Genomic DNA, 22,317 nt, shown 5'->3' with positions numbered 1-22,317 from the left:
TATGGTTTGTAAACAGATCATGAAATACGATTATTAAGTAATGAACCTTCTATCTGGCGAATATAAAGTAACCCTTCTTTTAATTACAATAAAAATATACAGATTCTTCTTTGTTGCTGTTTCTGAGCATAGAACAACTACTGCCATTTGGAAGAGATTTAGCTAGCCTGCTGAAGATGATTAACACAAGATATAGTTTCCCCCACCATCGCTGCTAATATGAAATCAACTGTTGGACATATTAGTGGACTTAATTCTACCAGGTAACTACAGACATCAGTACCACTTCAAACACACACATAGATACACACATACCCACACACATGCACACACACAATTATCCAATTTGTTACCTAAATATGAAGCATAAACAAGTCACTTTCAGACTAGGAGAAGAAATAACGATTGTCTGAAACTATCAGACTAGAAGGACAGATAAGTAATATCTCCTAGGTTTAAAGTCTTTATTCTCATTCTACTTTTAATATCCAGAGACATTTTTATTTTGACAGCTGTTGACTGATTCCTGGTGAACAGAATCATAGGTACATCAAAATATTCCACAATGAGTAAGTAGTCCCCAAAAGTAAACAATGTCTCCATTAAATTGGCAGTAGTGCCAAGACTGAGAAGTGATACACTGGGTTTCCTATATTCTATAATTCATATTTTAGAATTTCTTTACTTTGGACCAAAATCTTTCACTTCCTTTGAGAATGCATATCTATATTCTACATATTAGTATCTTAATTTACAATTCCAGTATGTTGATTATATGGCAACTCCAGATGTATTCATTCTGTATTTTCCCTTTTTTCATAAATATATTATTTTTCTTGTAGAGGTGATGTACAGAGGGATTACAGTTACATAATCAGGTAATGAATACATTTCTCTTTTTGAACCATGTCTCTCTGTCTCTCTGTCTCTGTCTCTCTGTCTCTCTCTTTATCTCTGTCTCTCTCTGTCTCTCTCTATCTCTCTGTCTATCTGTCTGTCCCTCTGTCTGTCTGTCTGTCTCTGTCTGTTTGTCTCTCTGTCTCTCTCTCTCTCCCTCTCTCTGTCTCTGCCTCTTTCTCTCTCTGTCTCTATGTCTCCCCCCCCCCCCTCTCTCCCTGTTTTTCCCTCTGGCCCCCACATACAAGTTGTACAGTTCATTTTCTACAGTGTCTAGTGAGTACCTCTGCTACATTTATCCACCCTTTCTCCAAACTTTCTGTCTCACTTACCCCCCCTAAGACAAATAAAGTAACAAGCAAGACAAAAGAAAAAAACACAGAAATAGCAATAACAACAAAAAATCTCTTTTTTCCATTTCTTTGAGCTCATTTTGAGAAATATTATTTTATATGTTCATATGCACAAAGCTATTGAGCCTTTGTGATCTGCTCCTATGAATATCTTCACTTGATCTCATTGTGTGAATGTCTAGAGAGCAGCATAATTTATTAAGACCTCTCACCCAAAAAAAGTTCGTTCTCTTTAAATAGTAATACAAAAAATTCCAATTCACATATCAGTTTGTGAGTACAACTCATCAATCAAAGCACTTGACTTCTCCAGGAAATTATGTTTTGACAGTCTACATGACATTAATGATCAGCGAACTCCACCAATTTTGTTGTAGTTTGTAAAACTTTGTTAAATTTGGTAGGACTGCCTACTGTACACAGTGATTTGGCATATTCTGCTACAATCAGTAATGAATGGGGTTCATAATTGATCCATAGCTAAGTCAAAATGTATTATATCTATTCTTATTATACAAATGTAGTCACCTAGGAAATGTGGAGTAGATTTCTTTTGCTCATAAGAAAGTTGAGATTAGAGATCGGGGGAAGATGGCGGCGGTTCAGTGTGAGACGTACTGAGCTCCTGCCAAGATTCATGTTCTGGCAGTGCAGGAGACAGGTATTTTTTTTTGTTTTTTGTTTTTTTTTTTTTTTGCCAGAAATTGATCCTAAGTAAGCTTTAGCACTACAGAGATTTCAGGCAGAGAGAAAAAAAAAGGCATAATACCCTCAGGAGAAGAGAGCATGGAGCCCTGCAAGCCGCGGAGCAGCCAGGGAGACAAAGGCTCTTCTGAATCATAGCCCAGAGATTGCCTCTCGGCAGCCCAGAAACTCCAGCTGCAGATAGAGCCATACATAGCCTGTGGAGCCCAGAGCCCACACCCGGCCATGCACGGACCTGCCAGCTTCACGGACAATCCAGCAATTTGTGAGTACCTCTGAGGAGAACTTTCCACTTCTGCTGGCAGAACAGCATTGGGAGGGAGCCCGTCCCCCTCCAGCTGAGAGCAGTGCCATCTTGACTGCTGGCAAAGACCGGGCCAAAGCAATTGGAGCCTGAGAGGTGTTGGAGACGGCGCCATCTTTCTAACTGGCAAAGGATTTCCCAGAGATCTGGCCCCAGCGCTGCTGAAGTCCATCCCCTGTGCCAGCCGCAGACCTGGTAAACAAAGCCACCCGTAAATCTTTCAGCTTTGTTTTACCAAACAAGCAATCTGATCCGAAAAACCACAAAGCCATATCACAAGAGAAAAGAGTTTGTGAAGTGTTTATATCCCGAATTTAGTGTAGACACAAGTTTCCTATCCTCCCCCCCACAAAAAAACTGAAGAATAGCATTTTTTTTCCTTCTACCACATTTCATTTGGATTTTTAGATGTTCTTATTCTTTTCTTTGCCACTTAACCTACACCTTTTTTTCTAATGTTATGATTCATTCCTTTTTTTTCCTCTCTTTTCCCGCAATCCTGCTGCCACTGTGGTCGTTACTAGAAACACAGTGACAGCTCTGGTTACAGTCTGAATAAAAATGATATCCATATTGATACAGTCACCTGCGTTTTAAACTCCTGGTTCTCAACTCTAGTATCTCTTGGGTAAGAACTCAGAACAGGGAGGAATACCCCCCCACCTGTTCTTTTTTTGTTTGTTTGTTTTTCTTTCTTTTTTTTTGTTTCTGTTTTTGGTTTTGGTTTTTTTTCTGTGTGTATGTGTTCTGTTTTCTTGTTCTTGTTTTGTTTCTTTTATTCTTTTTTAAAATTTGTATCATTGAAATCTATATCTACCTCCCTCTTTTCTCTACATATTCCTCTTATTACTCTTTTATTTTCATAAGTTTTATCTAAGTACATCTAAACTTTCTACTCAAATACTCTACCTGTCTATCACCTTAGGTCAGTTATCCTTACACGATACCTTTTCTTCATTACTATAATAATCTTACATTCCTGCATTATTCTTTTCCTACCTCCTTTGTCATCTTTCATATTATTTTTCTATTTCTGGTCCTCTGTTCATCCTTCAACTCTGATGATGTATGGATTTACATTTGATGGTTGTTGAGCAATGCTGTGAATCTAGGTGTTCAATTATACTCTATGTTCAGAGGGACTTAACTACAATAGAGATTGGATTGAGAGGCTTATTGTTTTGGTCATAAATTGGTCATTGGTGATTATATTAGATTTGTATGTAAGTGCACAAAAACAAAGAGAGAGTGATATTACCAATCTAAAAGAGCGAACATCTATTGTCAGCCAACTAAAAACGTCTAGTTTGGTTATATCTGAAAAATTATAATCTGGTTTAGTATTAATCTTGCTCCCATTTTCAAATGGGCAGAACAAGAAACTCAAGAAAAATGTCAAATCAAGGAATAGCATCTCCTACCCAACATAAACAGGCAATGGAGCAGTCAGTGGCAAATCTAGAGGAGAGCCTTCCAAGTGCTATACAAATGCAACTGATAAACATCATTAGTGAGAAATGTGACAACATAAACAAAGAGATAAGGGAGGAAGCCATAGCTAAACAAGAGAAAACCATAAACAAGGTAATAAGTGAAAAAGAGGAGGCCATAAAGGAGGCCATAAGAAAGGTTTTTCAAAGAAAAATGGATGAATTCATAGAATCTACAAACAAAAAGGTGACCGAACTCCAACAAATATCCAAAGAGAATAAAGCTGCTGAGCCAAACACTCAAATGGAAATCAAGGAGCTAAAGAAATCCATACATGATCTAAAACAAGAGATGCAAGGTATCAAAAATGAGCAATTGAAAAGAAGGCCGGTGAAGAATAAAGTAGATAGCTTTGATCGCAGGTTAGACAATGCAGAAGAGAGAATATCCGGAGTTGAAGATAATTTAGTTTTTATAGAGAAAGAACAGAAAATGAGTCAATTCAAATCTAGGAAATATGAGAAAACGCTATAGAAGGTCCAAGATACAATTAGGAAGCCTAATTTAAGGCTAATTGGTATTGTGGAGGGTCTGGATAAAGAGGTCAATGGTATTGGAAATATACTTCAGGGAATCATCTCAGAGAACTTCCCAAATATCCAGACAGGCAGGCCCATCCAGATAGAAGAAGCTTTTAGAACCCTAAACAGAGCTGACCAGAAAGGACATCCCACCACCACATTATAATCTGAACTGGATCAATAGAGACCAAAGATAGGATACTAAAAGCAGCCAGGGAGAAGAAACACTTATAAAGGCAAACCAATCAGAATAACCCCAGATTTTTCATCAGAGACCATGCAAGCAAGAAGAGAGTGGAAGGATATATGTCATGCCCTGAAGTCAAGTAACTACCAACCAAGAACACTGTACCCAGCTAAGCTCTCATTCACAACTGAGGGAACAATAAAAACATTCCATTCTAGCAAAAGCTTCAACATTATGTAGCAACAAAACCAACATTACAGAAAATTCTCAAAGATGTTCTACACATAGAAAACCAACACAATTGTAATACAGAGAAAGACATGGCACCTAAAACTCATAACATCTATGCACCACAAAAACTATCAAGAGATAGGCCCTAATGAAAGCTTGTAAAAATGGCAGGAACTAATAAATATTTCTAAATCCTGACGCTCAATATCAATGGACTTAACTCTCCAATTAAATGACATAGATTATGTAGTTGGATCAAAAAGCAAGATCCATCGTTCTGCTGTCTTCAAGAGACACATCTTACCCCAAAAAACAAACACCTTTTGAAAATGAGAGGTTGGAATAAACTCAATCAAGCTAACGGCCCCCATATATAGGCTCGAGTTGCCACCCTCATATCAGATAAAGTAGACTTCAAACTAAAATTAGTGAGAAAAGACAAAGAAGGTTACTACATACTGCTAAAGGGATCTTTCCTCCAGGAGGACATAACCATCCTAAATATCTACACACCAAATCCCGGAGCCCGAACTTCATCAAGCAAACTTTACTATCAATAACACCATACATAGATCGAAACACAGTGATTGTTGGTGACTTTAACACGCCACTCTCACCAAAGGACAGATCAACAAGGCAAAAACTCAACAGAGAAAACTTAGAACTGAACAACTATATAGACAAACTAGATCTAACAGACATCTGCAGAGTATTCCACCCAGCAAAAACACAATATACATTTTTCTCAGCAGCACATGGAACATTTTCCAAAATAGACCACATTTTAGGCCATAAAAAAACCTAGACAGATTCAGAAACCCTGCAATTATTCCCTGCACTCTCTCAGACCACAAGGGCATCAAATTGGAACTGAGCACATAACTCCACCAAAGAAAACCCTGTAACTCATGGAGATTGAACAACACATTGTTGAATCACCAATGGGTCATCGAAGAGATCAGAACAGAAATCCAACCGTTTATGAAATTTAACAAAAGGAGCACACAAAATACCAGCTCCTTTGGGACACAGCAAAGGCAGTACTCAGAGGAAAATTTATAGCTCTGAGTACCTACAAAAACAAATTGGAAAAATCGCGAACCAACAATTTAATGAGTCACCTTAAGCTCCTGGAACAAGAGCAACAAACCAACCCTAATCCCAGTAGAAGGTAGCAAATTATTAAAATCAAAGCAGAATTAAATGAATTGGAATCCAAAAAACTATAGAAATAAACAAAACAAGGAGTTGGTTCTTTGAAAGAATTAACAAAATTGACAGACTCTCATCAAATCCTACCAAGAACGTAAGGGAGCGTACCAAAATAAACAAAATCACAGACGAAAATGGTAATATCACTACAGAAATTACCCAGAGTATCTTGAGGGAATATTTCTCAAACCTTTATGCCACCAAATTTGAGAATCAAGAAGAAATGGATGAATTCCTAGCAAATATAATTGTACCCAAACTTAACCAAAAAGAACTAACCCAACTAAGCAGGTCTATTTCAATCACTGAAATAGAAATGGAAATAAAAGTCCTTCCACCTAAGACAAGCCCAGGACCAGATGGATTCACAGCTGAATTCTAGAAGGTCTTCAAACCAGAGCTAACAACAATACTCCTCAAGCTCTTTAACGAAATTGAAAATGAAGGTTCTTTACCAAACTCATTCTATGAAGCCAGTAAAATCCACATCCCCAAACCACATAGAGATTCATCAAAGAAAGAGAACTATAGACCTATTTCATTGATGAACACAGATGAAAAACTTCTCAAAAAAATACTGGCCATCCATTTACAACAACTCATCAAAGAATTATACACTATGGGGCCGGGAGTTTGGCCTAGTGGTTAAAGTGCTTGCCTAGCATGCATGAAGACCCGGGTTCGATTCCTCGGTACCACATACATAGAAAAAAAGCCAGAAGTGGTGCTAAGGCTCAAGTGGTAGAGCTCTAGCCTTGAGAAAGTCCAAGGACAGTGCTCAGGCCCTGACCTCAAGCCCAGGACTGGTAAAAAAAAAAGCATTATACACTATGATCAAACAGGATTCATCACAGGGAGGCAAAGATGGTTCAACATACACAAATCAATTACTATAATTCAACACATCAACAGGAGCAAGGACAAAAATCACATGATTGTCTCAATAGATGCAGAAAAGGCATTTGACAAGATCAAACACACCTTTATGCTAAAAGCTCTGGAGAAACTAAGAATCAATGGAACATTCCCGAGGATAATAAAGGCAATCTATGACAAACACACACCTAGTATCATACTTAATGGCGAAAAGGAGCCATTCCCTCTAAAGTCAGGAATGAGACAAGGGTGCCCACTCTCTCCACTCCTCTTTAACATAGTATTAGAATTCCTAGCCAGTGCAATAAGGCAAGAAGGAAGCATAAATGGGATCCAAATAGGGAAAGAGGAAATAAAACTATCCCTCTTTGCAGATGACATGATCCTGTTTTTAAAGAACCTTATAGACTCTACTCCCAAGCTCCTTGAGCTGATTCAAAACTTTGGAAGGGTTGCAAGGTATAAAATTAACCCTCAAAAATCAACTGCCTTCCTCTACGCCAACAGTGACAGGAATGAAGCAACAATCAGGAAAGCAACTCCTTTTGCAATAGCCTCAAAGAAAATAAAGTACCTAGGAATTACCTTAACTAAGAATGTAAAGGACAATTTTGATGAAAACTTTAAAACCCTGAAAAAGGAAATTAAAGCAGAACTGAGGAAATGGAAAAACCTCCCTTGCTCCTGGATTGGAAGAATCAACATCGTGAAAATGACAATCTTGCCAAGGGCTATCTACAAATTCAATGCAATACCCATCAACATCCCAATGTCATTCTTTAAAGAAATAGAAGAGGCAATCCAAAATTTCATATGGAATAATAAAAGACCCCGTAGAGCAAAAACACTTCTTAGCAGAAAGGACAGCGCTGGAGGAATTTCAATTCCAAACTTTAGACTCTATTACAGAGTTATAATCATCAAAACAGCTTGGTACTGGCACAAGAACAGGTCTGAAGATCAATTGAATAGAACTGAAGACCCAGATATGAAACCACATACCTATGGCCACATAATCTTTGACAAGGAATCCAAAAAAATAGAATGGAAGAAAGACAGCCTCTTCAACAAGTGGTGTTGGCAGAACTGGTTAATCACCTGCAGAAAACTAAAGTTCGATCCTTCTTTTTCACCCTGGAATAAATTAACTCCAAATGGATCAAAGACCTCAAGGTAAAAGCCGACACACTGAGCACTTTACAAGAAGGAATAGGAGATACACTAGGCCTCCTTGACATTAGTGAAACCTTTCTTAATAAGGACCAAGAATCAAAACAAATCAGGGAAAGGCTGGATAAGTGGGACTGCATTAAACTGCAGAGCTTTTTTATGGCAAAGGACATAGCTAGTAAACTAATCAGGAAGCCTACAGAGTGGGAGAAGATCTTCACCAACCAAACAATGGAAAAAGGCCTCATATCAAAAATATATCAACAGCTCAAAAAATTGAATCAATCCAAAACTACTCTCCAAAGTAACAACCATCCCATTAAAAGATGGGCCAAAGACTTAAAGAGAGTCCTCTCTGAAGAAGAAACAAAAATGGAATATAGACACATGAGGAAATGCTAAATATCTCTGGTCATAAAAGAAATGCAAATCAAAACAACTCTAAGATTCCACCTGACTCCAGTTAGAATGGCCAGGATAAAGAAATCTAATAACAACAGATGCTGGAGGGGATGTGGCCAGGAGGGATCACTACTACACTGTTGGTGGGAGTTCAAACTCGTTCAACCACTATGGAAAGCAGTATGGCAATTCCTCAAAAGACTAAACACATAGTTCCCCTATGACCCAGCAATTCCACTACTAGGCATTTACCCAATCATCCAGAAACAAGTACATACCAAATCCACTAGCACAACAATGTTCACTGCAGCACTATTTACCATAGGAAAGATATGGAACCAACCTAGATGTCCCTCAGTTGATGAATGGATCAACAAGATGTGGGTTTTGTACACAATGGAATTCTATGCTGCTGTCAGAATGAATGACACTGCCCCATTTGTTAGGAAATGGAAAGACTTAGAAAAAAATCATATTAAGTGAAGTAAGCCAGACTCAAAGGAACATAGGCTCAATGGTTTCCCTCATTTGTCATAATCAGTAGAAACCTTGGGCTCTCCTAGCAGAGATTTGCAATAGAGCAAAACCTTGATACATAAGGCCATGTAGTATGACGCTAAATGAAAGGACCTCTAGGGTATAGAAACAAAAGCCATATAATGAATGATTGTTGTCCTTAATGTACTGTTATCTCTCATCTCTTTTGCTGTCCCTTCGTTATCTCATATTGTTACAGTATCCCACTTTGTTACCTGATATATTTTATTTGGTTATTTGAAATTGGATAGGGAAGGGGGGAAAACAAGATGAGAGGTGGGGTTGGGGGGGAGGGAAATGTGGTTCAATACATGTGAAAGGGTATCGATGTATGTGAATTAATGCACCTCCTATCTGGCAAATATCATTTAACCCTTCTATTAAATCCAATAAAAATATGTAAAAAAAGAAAGTTGAGATTATCAACATTCATATTCAAAAGGATGATTCTAAAAATACTGAGAAGGCCTTACTCATCAACCTCTCTCACTACTACTTAAATGTCAGAATATGAAAGGGTACATATGCTATCATGGAAATATCTTAGGATGTGTTTCGTATTACCATGCCCTCAGCATACGTTTTATGGAAACTTGCACTTACTCATAACAGGGGGATTCTTTTAAAAATGATTGACCATTGTACCAGGTAAAGAAGCATGACCAGCTAAGGGGCTTGCTAAAAATTATTTGGAGGTTTCTGTAGAAATTAAGTGTAGTACTTTCATATGATCCAGAATCCCACTAGTTGGTATATATGTAAAAGAAGTAAATCATTCTGTGTGCCTGCTATGTTTATCACAGCATATTCAAAGTAGCAGAGGTTTGGACTCAATCTGAAGTATACTGGAAGGATTGATAAACAATGTGTGATATATGTATAATTTGTTGTTAGTTTTAAAAATTCTGACATCTGAAAGGATATAGAGTGAAGAACTGAAGCAATAGTACTCACTAGACTGGATGTTGAAAATGAACTATATAACTAGAGGATGAAGTTTGAAGGGATAAATTGAGAGACAGTTAATGAAAAGGTGATGCTGTTCAAATATGCTTATTACATGACTTATGTAAATGCAACCACTCTGTACATCATCTTTTTCTTTCCTTTTTTGCCATTCCTGGGGCTTGAACTCAGGGCCTGAGAACTGTCCTTGACCAGCTCTCTACTATTTGAGCCATAGAAACACTTCTGGCCCTTTTTTCTATGTGTGTGGTACCGAGGAATCAAACCTGGGTCTTCATGCATGCTAGTCAAGCACTCTATCACTAGGCCAAACTCCTGGCCCTGTACATCATCTTTATAATAACATTATTTAAAAAAAACTGACATCTCCTTATAAATTACCTGAGTGTTTAATGTTTACCAACTCTTATCAAAGAGGCTTGTGGAACAAAATTATCAAATGGTTTAATCTTATCCTAACACCACTCAAGAAATGCTTCATATCTTTTTTAAATTTTTTATGGTTTTACTTCAGTCACTTAAATATGAATGTCTTGTAGCCAAGGTTTTGATTAGCCTTTGACCTTTCAAGGGATCCAGGAAATAGTACATGCTGAAATATTTTTCTCACTGTTTGGCATATTTCTATCTGTCTGACAAGGTGAGTTTATACCATACCTTGCTTTCAATCCTACAAAAGTGCTATTCACTGGACACATATTGGCTGGGATTTGACAGCTGTGTGCCACAACACACAAACCTTGAGTAACCTTTCATAGAAAATGGCATCTAGATGAGTCATTAGCTTTCCATACTGATGATAATTTTGTATGCTAGCTAATGACTTGTTGAATAGGTCCAGGCTCAGCCAAGCTGCTATTGAGATTGTTTGTCCCTGGTATTCTTATCCCTTGTGATTTTCAACCATGTTTTAAATAAAAGACCAGGATTTATTTCAATGTCTAGCAATATCTTTCTACAACACTAAGAGTATCAAAGAGCTACAATGATCCACTGTATACTCTGGAGTATTTTGCAGTTCAATGAAGAGAAGCATCCAGGTTTTATAATGTGCACAGGCCCTTTGCTCCTCAGATAAAAGTTTTTTATTTGACTCTTTGTTTCTTCATAGTAACATATTTTTGTTCATTTATTTAGACTAGACCATATTTTAATACCATATAACTTAATCAAATAATGTTATGGAATAGAAATTAGAGTAATGTATAAAGAACTAGATAAATTGAGTTGAGGAGTGGGCTTGGAAGACAGAATGATGAAAGGGGTGACATTGATCAAGATGCACTGTGCTCATAAACTCACATGTTGAACTGAAATGCCTTTGTACAACTGCTTTAAGATAGCAGTGGATATACCTATTTGGAAAGATTTTTATATTTCAACCATAATCATCAGAAGTCTTCTTTCCTTCTAAATATGAAATCTAAATTTGTTTTCTGTGTTCTATATAAAATATTATTTATGCTAGTACTGGGACTTGAACTCTGGGACAGTGTTATGGCTCTCAGATATTTTCCTCAAGAATGGTGTTCTCCCCAGTGAGGGTTGTTCCCGTCAGCCTCTGGGTGAAAGGAGGTGTCGGAGGTGTTAGGGACAGGATAGTACAAGTAAGGGCAGAGGCTCCTAGAATGGCGGTTAGCCATTCTGGCCTATTAAGGATAAATGAGCACTGAAGAAACAAACCAAAGACCCAGTGTATGTTATCCTTAACTTTTGTACAACATGCTTTATGGATAACCTTTCGGTTTCCCCAAAGGGCTGCTTCATTTCAACATTTTGAAAACATCAGTGTTAACTGAGTTGGCAGATGTCACCTGACCAACTCATGTTGGTACCTTTCAATAAAATTGTTGAAATGCAAAAAAAAAAAAATGGTGTTCTCCCAATTAAGCCACGGCTCTCCTCTGGTTTTTATTTATGGTAGTGGTTAATTGAAGATAGAGTCTCATGAAATTTCCTTCTGAGGATGGCCTTGAACCATGTTCCTAATATCTCAGCTTCATTAGTAGCCAAGATGGCTAAGGTTGTAGAGAGCACTGTTCTCAAGGACACCACTTGGTCCACAGCACCATTTCTGGCTTTTTCTATGTATGTGGTACCGAGGACTCGAAACTGGGTCATCATGCATGCTAGGCAAGCACTCTACCTCTAGCACAAATTTCTAGCCCTCTCTGTCTTTTTAAATTGTTGCTGTAGAGTTAATATACAGAGGGGTGACAGATACATGAATCAGATAATGAGTAATGAGTTCATTTCTTTTTGAATCATGTCTCATCTTCCATCATTCTCTCCCTGTTTTTCTCTAACATTCCCACTGACAAGATACTTAGTTCATTCTCCAGTGTTTGGTGAGTATCCCTGCTGTACTTGTTTAATCTTGTTCCATCTTTTCTGTACCCACCATTACCCTCTCAAATACAAACAGGAAAAAAAGAAAACAAAACCAGAAAAAATAGTTAACTACAAATATCTCTTGTATCCTTTTATTGTAGCTCATTTCATAGAACATTATTTTATTTGATCATGTGCACATAGCTATTGAGCCTTTGTCAGACACTCCTATGCGTATCTCCCTTTGATCTCAGTGTGTGAATTTGTGGAGCTCTAGATAATTTATCATGACCTAGTGTGCATACACACACACACTGCATTTATTTTTAATCATTCAGTATGTGTACTTACAGTTTCATAGGCACATTTTATTTGCTATAAATGAGGAAAACCATGGTATTTTTGTATGTTTGAGTCTGGCTTATTTCACCTAATAAAATTTTTCCAGCTGTTTCCATTTCTTTACAAATAGCACAATATCATTCTTTCTGATGGATGGGTAGAATTTCATTGTGTGTGTATCTATCTATCTATCTATCTATCTATCTATCTATCTATCTATCTATCTATCTATCTATGTCTATATCTATATATCATGTTTTCTTTATCATTTCACCCACTGAGTGGCATCTAGGTTGATTACGTATCTTCAGTATGGTGTGCAATGCTATAATGAGCACAGCTGTGCTACTAGATGTAGTAGGTGTGACTTGGCTTGTGGTCCACTGGATAAATGTCCAGGACTGGAATTCCTGGAATTCCTGGGTCATAGGGAAGCTATATATTTAGTCTTTTAAGGAATTTTCATATTGATTTCCAGAGTAGTTGAACAGGTTTGCATTTCCACCAACAGTGTGTAATAGGGATACCTTTCAGTATATACCCACCAGTATTTTTGTTAGTTTTCCTGATAAAGGCAATTCTAACAAAAGTGATGTGGAATCTTAATGTTGTTTAGATTTGCATTTCTTTTATGATCAGATATGTTGAACATCTCTTCGTGTGTCTATTGACTTTACTTCTTCCCCTTAGAAGTCTCTCTTTAAGTCATTAGCCCATTTATTGATTATGTTGTTGAGTTTTTTAGGGCTTATTTTGGGGGGTTAATTTTCTGTTTTTTTCAATCGTGATGTAAGCACCCAGAGCTATAAATTTTCCCCTGAGTACTGTCTTTGCAGAGGAGTTGGTATTTTGTGTGTTCATAGACAATTTGACTTTTACCTTCTAAACTCCTAAATGAGCAATGGATCATTCAGCAATGTGTTGCTCATTATCCATTACTTATTTTTCTCTGTTGGCTTTTGCTCCTGAGCTCTAATTTTATTCCATTGTAGATTGATAGGACACAGAGTTAATTCCAGGTTTTTTTTTAAATTTTGCAAAGATTTGCTTTGTGATCTAACATCTATTTGGGAGAATGTGTCTCATCGGTTTCTGAGAAGAATGTATTTTTTGATGCTGTTGAGTGAAATTGTCTGTAGATAGCATTTACATGTAGTTGGTTGATGTAGTTATTTAGGTCTGAGATTTCTTTGCTGGGTTTATGCTTAGATGATCTATTCAGAGGTGACAATGATTTGTTGAAATCACAATCAGTGTGTTTGATTTATGGGTAATTTGAAGTCAAGTAATATGTGAAGTTAGATGCTGCAATGTTTAATGTGTATATATTTAGAATTGTCATATCCTCCTACATTAGAGTTCCCTTTATTAGCATGAAATGACCTTTTTGCCTCTCTACTAATTTTGATTTGTACTTTCTTTTATCTTATATTAAGATTGCTACTCTGCCTGTTTATTGGGGCCATTTACTTGAAAGATTTGATTCCAATTTTTCATTTGAAATGTGTCTGCTTTTGTCAGAGAGATAAGTCTCTTGTAAATAACAGATGGATTGGACCTGCTTTTTAGCCCAAGTAGTCAATCTCTTGTAATTGGAGAGTTAATATTGAGGGTTAAGAATGAGAGATTTCTGGTAATGCCTACCATGCTCTCTCCCTTCTGATGGACTGTGCCTCCTCTGTTCTAACTATAGATTTGATTCTATGGTAAGGAGCATTTTTTCTGTCAAAATCATATTCTTGTTGATTTTCTGCATGAAGGACATGTTCAGATATTTTCAGGAGTGCTTGATTCGTGGATATAAATTGCTTCAATTTTCCTTTGTTTTGGAATGTTTTAATTTGTCCTTTGGTTATGAAGGAAAGCTTTGCTGGGTACAGTATTCTGGGTTAGTAATGGTTTTATTTCATTTTATTTCATTGTTGTTTTAATGTGCAGAGGGGTTACAGTTACATTCATCATGTAGTGGGTGCGTTACTTCTCGCACATTGATACCCCTTCTCATGTTTTTGTCCCTCTTTCCCTCTCAATAATCTTGTTTACCCCCTTCCATTCCCTATTTCAAATAAACACACACACATACACATAAATATGCATATAGTTTGATTTTAGAATTTGTAATACATTGTGTTCCTCTTGCTTTCATTGTCTCAGCTGACATGCATATAGTTATTCAGACTGGTTTCCCTTTATAAGCTGTCAATCTTTTCTCTCTGTCAGCTTTTAAGATCCTTTCCTTAATCTCCTTTTTTTCCTGTGTGGAATATAATGTGGTATAGGATGATCTGTTCTGATTTAGCCTGTTGGGTGTCCTAAATATTTCTTGTATATAAATAAGCCTTTTCTTTTTTGGATATTTGGGAAGTCTTCTATAGGATTCTGTGAAGTATGTTTTCTTTCCCCTTGCCTGTTTCCTCAACCACTTCCTGGATACCTATCAGGTTCAAATTCAGCCTTCTAAATGAGTCATAGTTTCTAGAGGCTTGTTTCTTAGATTTGTTCTACATAATAATCTCCTTTCATTCAATTTGATTTGCTCTCTTCCAACTCTGAAACTGTGTCTTTCATTCCATGTATTGGGCTACGTGATTTCTAAATTTTTTGCTTGATGGTTTCAGAGGGATTCTACCTTTTTCTGAAACCTTATTTTTAGGATTTCTAAAGTCCTCTTTACATCATTGATTTGTGTTTTCTTCAATCTCTTGTATCTGGGTGACTGCATTTTCTTTGAACTACTATGCTCTTAGACTCTAGCTTCTTGTTTGTGTTCCCTATGAATTCTTTAATTACTCTTTGGCTAGTCCCATCACACTCATAAAAGGTATTTGTTTTCAAACTTTTCATTAAATAAATTTCTCAGTAATTCTTTTAGTGCACCTTGAGAAATGTCTTCTAGATCCATTTTTATCTACTTTATTTTCTGGTTATTTCTTATGATCATATATTTCCTTGGATTTGCTCTGCCTATTTGAAAGCCCTTTTGTTTTTATCTTTTGGGAATCTGTGATCTTCTAAATTGGCTGTTCCTTGTTTACTTAATTGTGTAGCTAGCTGGTGTTTAGTCCCTTTGTTGAGATTTACTTATTTTGTAGGGATCCTTGAGCGGAGATTAGAGTTCAGTTGTGCAGACTAAAGTACTGAGGTTATGAGGTAAGTTTAGGATGGGAGGAGTAGTTTTCAGGGATATATATGAGAGAGGTTACAAATTTATGGGTGAGTTAGAGGAGAACAGGAGGAGAGAGCAGGTAATGAGTGTGATGGAGGATATAACAGAGAAGAAGGAGAAGAAAAAATAATAAAGGAAAAGAAAAGGATCAAATCCCTTGCATTCTACAGTGAAGAAGGACTGAAGTAAAGAGAAATTGGGTCATGCTCCCTGAAGCATGAATGTTGCCTTTTCTAAAAAGCCTAAGGTAATTGCTCTCTCCTGTCTAATTACATCTTTATTTTTGAAAGATGATATAAAGAAATCGATATTTTATGTGTATATATTAAAAACAACAGATTATAAATTGTGTAAATATGTATCTCCCAACATCATATCTGTAGACCTAGACTATTTAACGTGGAGATTCACATTCTCTAAAAGCAGAGAGAAAGAGGAAAAAGGTTCTCTTCTCAGTGTGTCAGAGATCACGTTTTGTACTGCAGTTTCTATGGGAATAGCCTGAGTAAGGATCACTTTAGTGAAATATACTCAGTCCAGAGTTGTAATTAGACATTAGCTGCTACTGGACCTATATGCAGCTATGCCCATCAGAGATACTGGGTTTAGGGGGTTGAAATGATTTTCAGCCATATTTCCTGTTTGCCTGAGGGTACTCTTTTTTTATCCACAGGTGTTTCCCTAGCTGCATGCCCTCCAAAGGACAATGTTCTCCACACTAGGGAGTTTTGGGGAGATGGTGAGTTGTAATTTGCAGGCACAAGTGTGGGATTGTGTCCCAAAACTTTTTTCTGAGTAGCAGATGAAGGTATAGCAAAAGAGTTTGATTCTTTGCTCTCTTCAGATATGCTTCCTCCCTCTCAAGTGGGGGATTCAGGAAGGGCATTTTGGGTTACCAGAGGGAGCTGATCCCTCAAGGGAGGGGTCCCTGACAGGGTACTCACAGATTCTAGGGCAGTGTTGTGCTGGCTTGTGTATCCCTAGTTAGGGGTCTCTGTGTCTGGAAGTGGCATGGTTTTATCCTTGTTATGGTGCTTCAGTTGTGTCGCTCTCCCCTTCCACAAGCTGCTTGCACGGCCACAGCAGCAGCTGCGCAGCAGAGATCTTTCCTGATTCCTGTTCTTACTATCCAAGGTGTGATATTTTTTGTATTAGAGTGAGCCTCTGTTTAAAGTTCGATTGGTGGCAATTCTCATGTGTTCCTCTCAAGTTCCCCCATGCTATGCTTTCTTGTTCTGTTTGCTTTAAATTCAGTATCTTATTTAGAACTTTCTTTATGCTCTAATATGTTGGGTAGTCTAACTGGATTTTTAAGATACCTGTATGGGCTTTTCTTTTGCAAGTTTTGACAAGTTTTATTTGCTGTAGAATCTGTGTCTTACAATTTCTTCTTTTTTATTTTTGGGTGATATATTAGAAGGTTATAGTTACATTCATCAGGTATTGGGTGCATTGCTTCTTGATCATTGATCCTCTTTCCTGTGCATTTCTCCCACTTTCCCTCTTTCTACTCCCTCACAATCATCTAGTTTTTCCCCTTCCCTTACCTATTTCAAATAAACAAATAAACATTTTCAATATACCAGCTACTGTATCTACAGTAACATCAGGGAATAAACCGTAAGAGGAAAATAAAGAGAAAAGAAATAACTTTACATAGTATATTAAAAACAACAACCACAAAGATAAATCTCTTTTCTCTATATTCTGGAGGCCATTTCACTTAGCCTCATACTATATGGCCATATACGTTTGAGCTATTGCCATAAATCCATGTCTTATAATTTCATCCTGTCTGCTTCCTCAGTGATTAGAAGGTGTAAACTGGTCCTATTAATAAATTGTGAAGTTCTTGAAAAGTTATCACATTTCTTTTTCTTTTTTTCTTCATTTCCCCCTTCATATTATATCTATTCTGTTTTCAAATACAGAAATTCTTCTTTACATATTCTGTACAAGAGCACATGATCTTTCATTTTATTTTTCATCTCTCGTTTCAGGTTGTTTTTCAGAAATTTTGTTTTTAATGAGAGCCTTCTTGGAACTGAGAGTGTAGCCTAGTGGTAGAGTGCATGTGTAGCATGCACAAAACCCGAATTTCAATTCCTTGGACATGCACAGAAAAAGCTGGAAATGATGCTGCAGCTCAAGTCGTAGAGCAATAGCATTGAGCAAAAGTGCTCAAGGACAGTGCTTAGTCCCCGAGTTCAAGCTCCAGGAGTTGCACACACACACACACACACACACACACACACACACACACACACACACAAAAGGCCCTTCTTTTTTAAAAAATCATTTTAGGTACAGAACCAGGAGTCAGTACCTGAAGCTTTCTTTCTTTGGATAAAGCTTTACCAAGTAATCCACAACTCCAAACTCACTGAGATACTTTTTTATGTTTTGCATTGATTTCCTACTTAATTTATCTGTGTCATCTTTGATTTCTTTAATCTAACTCTATTCTGTTTAATTTCATTTCACTCTATACATCTGTTTTCTTGGAATTCAGTTAGTTTCTATCTGTGTTCCCTTTGTTTTACTCAGTTTTGTTGCTTATGTTCTCTTTTATTGTCTACCTGCTTGTAGAGGTATCTCATCATTTCAGTAAACATTTTTGTCAATGATCCTTTGACACCAATGTTGTTATTGTCTTTTTAAATTATTATTGTTTTCCAAGTATTGCATTTTCCCTCCTTTCTTTTATTTCTGTTGGGTTTAACTTATTTGAAGCCCTTTGTGGCTTTCAGTTGCTTGAATTCTTACTATTGTATTTTTTACTTTTACAGGAATAGATGTTAGCTTGTATAATATATTGTATTGTTGTAGTAGTGTGGATGTATATCTCAGCTGTAATCACATCTCTAATTCCAAACCTAATGAAATATTTACATATAATATTTTCTCATTCAGAGGATTTTATCTACACATCCAGTCATATTCTATGTACTTGAAACATGATTTTTCTGTAGCAGTTAAAATTAAACATCATGAGTAGAAAGGATGATGAAGAGATATATAGTAGGAACATGGTGAATTGGAGAATGGGATCTCATGAGTACAGGCATTTACTATGTTCAATGTAGGTATTGACGAAAAGTGGTATCTGGAGTTAGAAAGGAGTAGACACAATGAAACTACTATGGTGAGTAAATAGACTGTTGAGTTTGATACCAGTGAAAGCAATGTGAATTAAGAAAAAGAAAAAAAAAGGCCCATCTTTTTTTTTTCTTTTTTGCTCACATTAGGCAGATTGTACTGTCTTTGGGTTATACCCCATGATAAAGTAAAGTACACAGTCATAAATTATTTAGTTTTATGGCAAGAGTAACCATTCTTATCATTTTTTTCCAGACTTGCAGCATGTGAGACATTGTCTCAATTGGCTACTATTTCTCTAAGGCATGGATGTGGTTCATGACCACTACTTAAGTCCCCTTAGAACAACTAGTTCAGTGATTTGGGAACCCTGGGCTGAGGTAGATTATAATACTTCTAGTGATGGCCACTAGCGCATATTGAGTTACTGTGGACTGGCATCCTGATCATAGAATGTACTGTGAGAAATTTTAGCAGTCCTTTCTTTTCCTTGTTTGCATGCAGCTTAGAAGTTCAGTGCTTTGGTGATATGAGTCATTGATCTACCATGGAGATCATCTCTTCTTCTCTGGTTTCTTCTCATGTATACCTGCTGTCACCTGTTCTTGATTTTGTGTTGACCTACTTTCAAACAATGAATGATATAGCATTTTCCACAGAGCCAACTGACGTAGCCCTAGTCTTGAATTATATTTCATCTAACGCAAGATTTCCAGTTCAATGCATAATTGAACTGTTACACTGCTGTACTGGGTAGGTGGGTCATTTCAAGAGGAAACAATAAAAGAAGAGATGGGAAAGAACTAGAAAAAATGCAAAGAATGTAGGTTTTCCCTCCTGTCACTGTGACTGCAGCTTCACCCTAATAAGATATTTTCTGTTTTGGTCTATGTTTCAGAAAGATTTTTTTGTTTGTCCCCCTCTTTCAGAGGTTTAAGATTCAATAATCCACTTGTAGAAACTTGCTTATTGTTTGCCCAATATCTTCCCTAAACTGGTTTCTTGTGTTTCTGTACATCCTATTGGTCCTAATTTTTAAGTTTAATATGGTAAATAGTTAATATTTATGTTTAAATTACAAATTTGTATCTTCTACATTTTATTTCTCTTAGTCCCTGATGTTATATTGACCTAAGCGCTTCTAATAGATTTTAAAATTATAAAACATTATAATATACTCTATTTTAATTCACTTTCATTAGTTTTGGAAGTTTTGGGTTTCTAAAAATAAATTTAATAAATGCATTGAGGCCTTTTTTCTAAAAACTTGTCATTAGTTCATCTTCTGTCATCTTTTTTTTTTTCCAGTTGTGATGGTTGAACTCAGGGACTGGGCAATGTCCCTGAGATTTGTGTTCAAGACTAGTCCTTTACCACTTTGAGACACAGCTCTACTCCTGTTTTATGGTGGATCATTAGATATTAGAGATCAGAGTCTCATGGTTTTTCCTGCCTGATTGGCTTTGAACTGCAATCTTCATATCTGAACCTCCTGAGTAGCTAAGATTATAGGTGCAATTTTTTTGGATAATAGTGTATTTTTACAGATTATCATTAGTTCATTGTTTTTAATAATACTTAATTGTTGATCTTTGATGCTATTGAATTTGAGGGTGTATGGACACTTCATATAAGATGGACAGCTGAATTAATAACCGTTAAATTTGTCCTGAGTGCTTGAATGACAGGCTATTCTTCTACCCCAGTTCCTCTAGTTAGAATGTCCTATTCTCTGAAACATAGTAATATTGAAATTAGATTAATTAATGAACTGCAATGGTCTCTTAAGTTTTGAAATTAAAGGAAAGTAGCATATATCTCACTTTAAGTAAAAAGCAAGGAATAATCAAGCTTAGCAGAGAGTATATACTAAAACTGAAAAAAGGCCTCTTCTAAACTTGATAATTTATATTATATATACAAAGGAATTCTTAATGGAAATCCATAGTGCTACTCTATGGAACATATGAATGATATAAAAGCAAAGCTGCCTTCCAGCTGATATAAAGAAAATTTTAGTGCCCTGTATAAAAGATCTTAGTAGAGAAAACATTACATTAAATGAAAACTTTATCCAAAACAGGTCCATAAACTGTCTTCAATTTGAATTAAAACTAAAAACAATGAGCAAGGTACAAAATAAAAATATGAACTAACAGAGCTTGGTTCTTTGTAGAGAAAGAATCATCATAAGAACAAATAAGGTGAAGGAGTAAGTGCTGATGTAGAAGCTGCCAGATATCCAGAGATGTAATGAAGATAATTGATGAAACTCAAAAATACTAGATAAAATAATTTTAGCATGGATAAACTGGTTTTCCATTGGAAGAGGAAGCTGTCTATGTGTTACATAACTAGATAGGAGAAATCAATGTTTGATTCAAAGCTTTAAAGGTAAGGTTGACATATTAGTAACTAATTCAGCACGGGAATTTACTTGGAGCCAACATTCATTTACCATGTTAAAACCCTTAAGTCCTTAAGAATTATATTAAATCTATGAATATGATTTAAGATTCTATTAACCATATAATATATGCTATTAGAATGAAAGAACAAAATATAGATTGCCATACATTTATTTACAACAATATTTATGAACGTTTTAAGCTTAGTATTGAAACCTACTTCTCAGAAGAGTCCTCTTAAAACACTAGGTTTCATTAACAATGCACTCAAATTCTAATAGAATTATACCATCAGAATGATGATGTTTGCAAACATTTATCACAAAACTACCATTTATTGGCCCATGGATCGCGAAGTCATTGTGCCCTACAATTATTATTTAAGAAATTCCTTTCATGCTGCTGTAGTCCTTATAAAACTTGGTAAATAAACTAAAAATTTCTGGAAAAGATATAATATTTAAATGTTAAGAATGTTTTAATTCAATCATGAAGTCAATAATTAGAGTTTGGTATAAGATTTCAAATCTTATAGATACCTTTGAAGGGTTCAACCCTTCTTTGGAGGAAATAAAACTACATGTAAACTAGCAAGTATAATTAAGATGAAGGAAAGATCATGACTGTATTACTGAACTCTCATTAGAGACTTTAAATAAATGAAGATTTGCTTCTTATACATGAACTAAGAATTTTATTTCTTTTTTCATATATTTTTATTGTAATTAATAGAAGGTTACATTATATTCACCAGATAGAAGGTGCATTACTTCACATACATTGGTACCCTTTCTCATGCCTTGGTCCCCATTTCCCTCTCCCCACCCCCTCCCCTCATCTTGTTTTCCCCCCTTCCCTATCTGATTTCCAGTAACCAAATGGTGCTGTCAGAAAGAATGACATTGCATTGTCCCATTTGTAAAGAAATGGAAAGACTTAGAAAAAATCCTATTAAGTAAAGTAAGTCATACTCAAAGGAATATAGGCTCAATGGTTTTCCTCATATCAGTAGAAACCTTGGGCTCCCCTAGCAGAGGTTTACAATAGAACAAAACCTAGATACATAAGTCCATACAGTATGAGGCTAAATGAAAGGACCTCCAGGATATAGAAACAAAA

Source organism: Megascapheus bottae, chromosome X (genome assembly GCF_031878675.1).
Source record: "Megascapheus bottae isolate mThoBot1 chromosome X, mThoBot2.hap1, whole genome shotgun sequence".
NCBI classification, from domain to species: domain Eukaryota; kingdom Metazoa; phylum Chordata; class Mammalia; order Rodentia; family Geomyidae; genus Megascapheus; species Megascapheus bottae.
Note: the sequence above shows the minus strand (reverse complement) of the source record.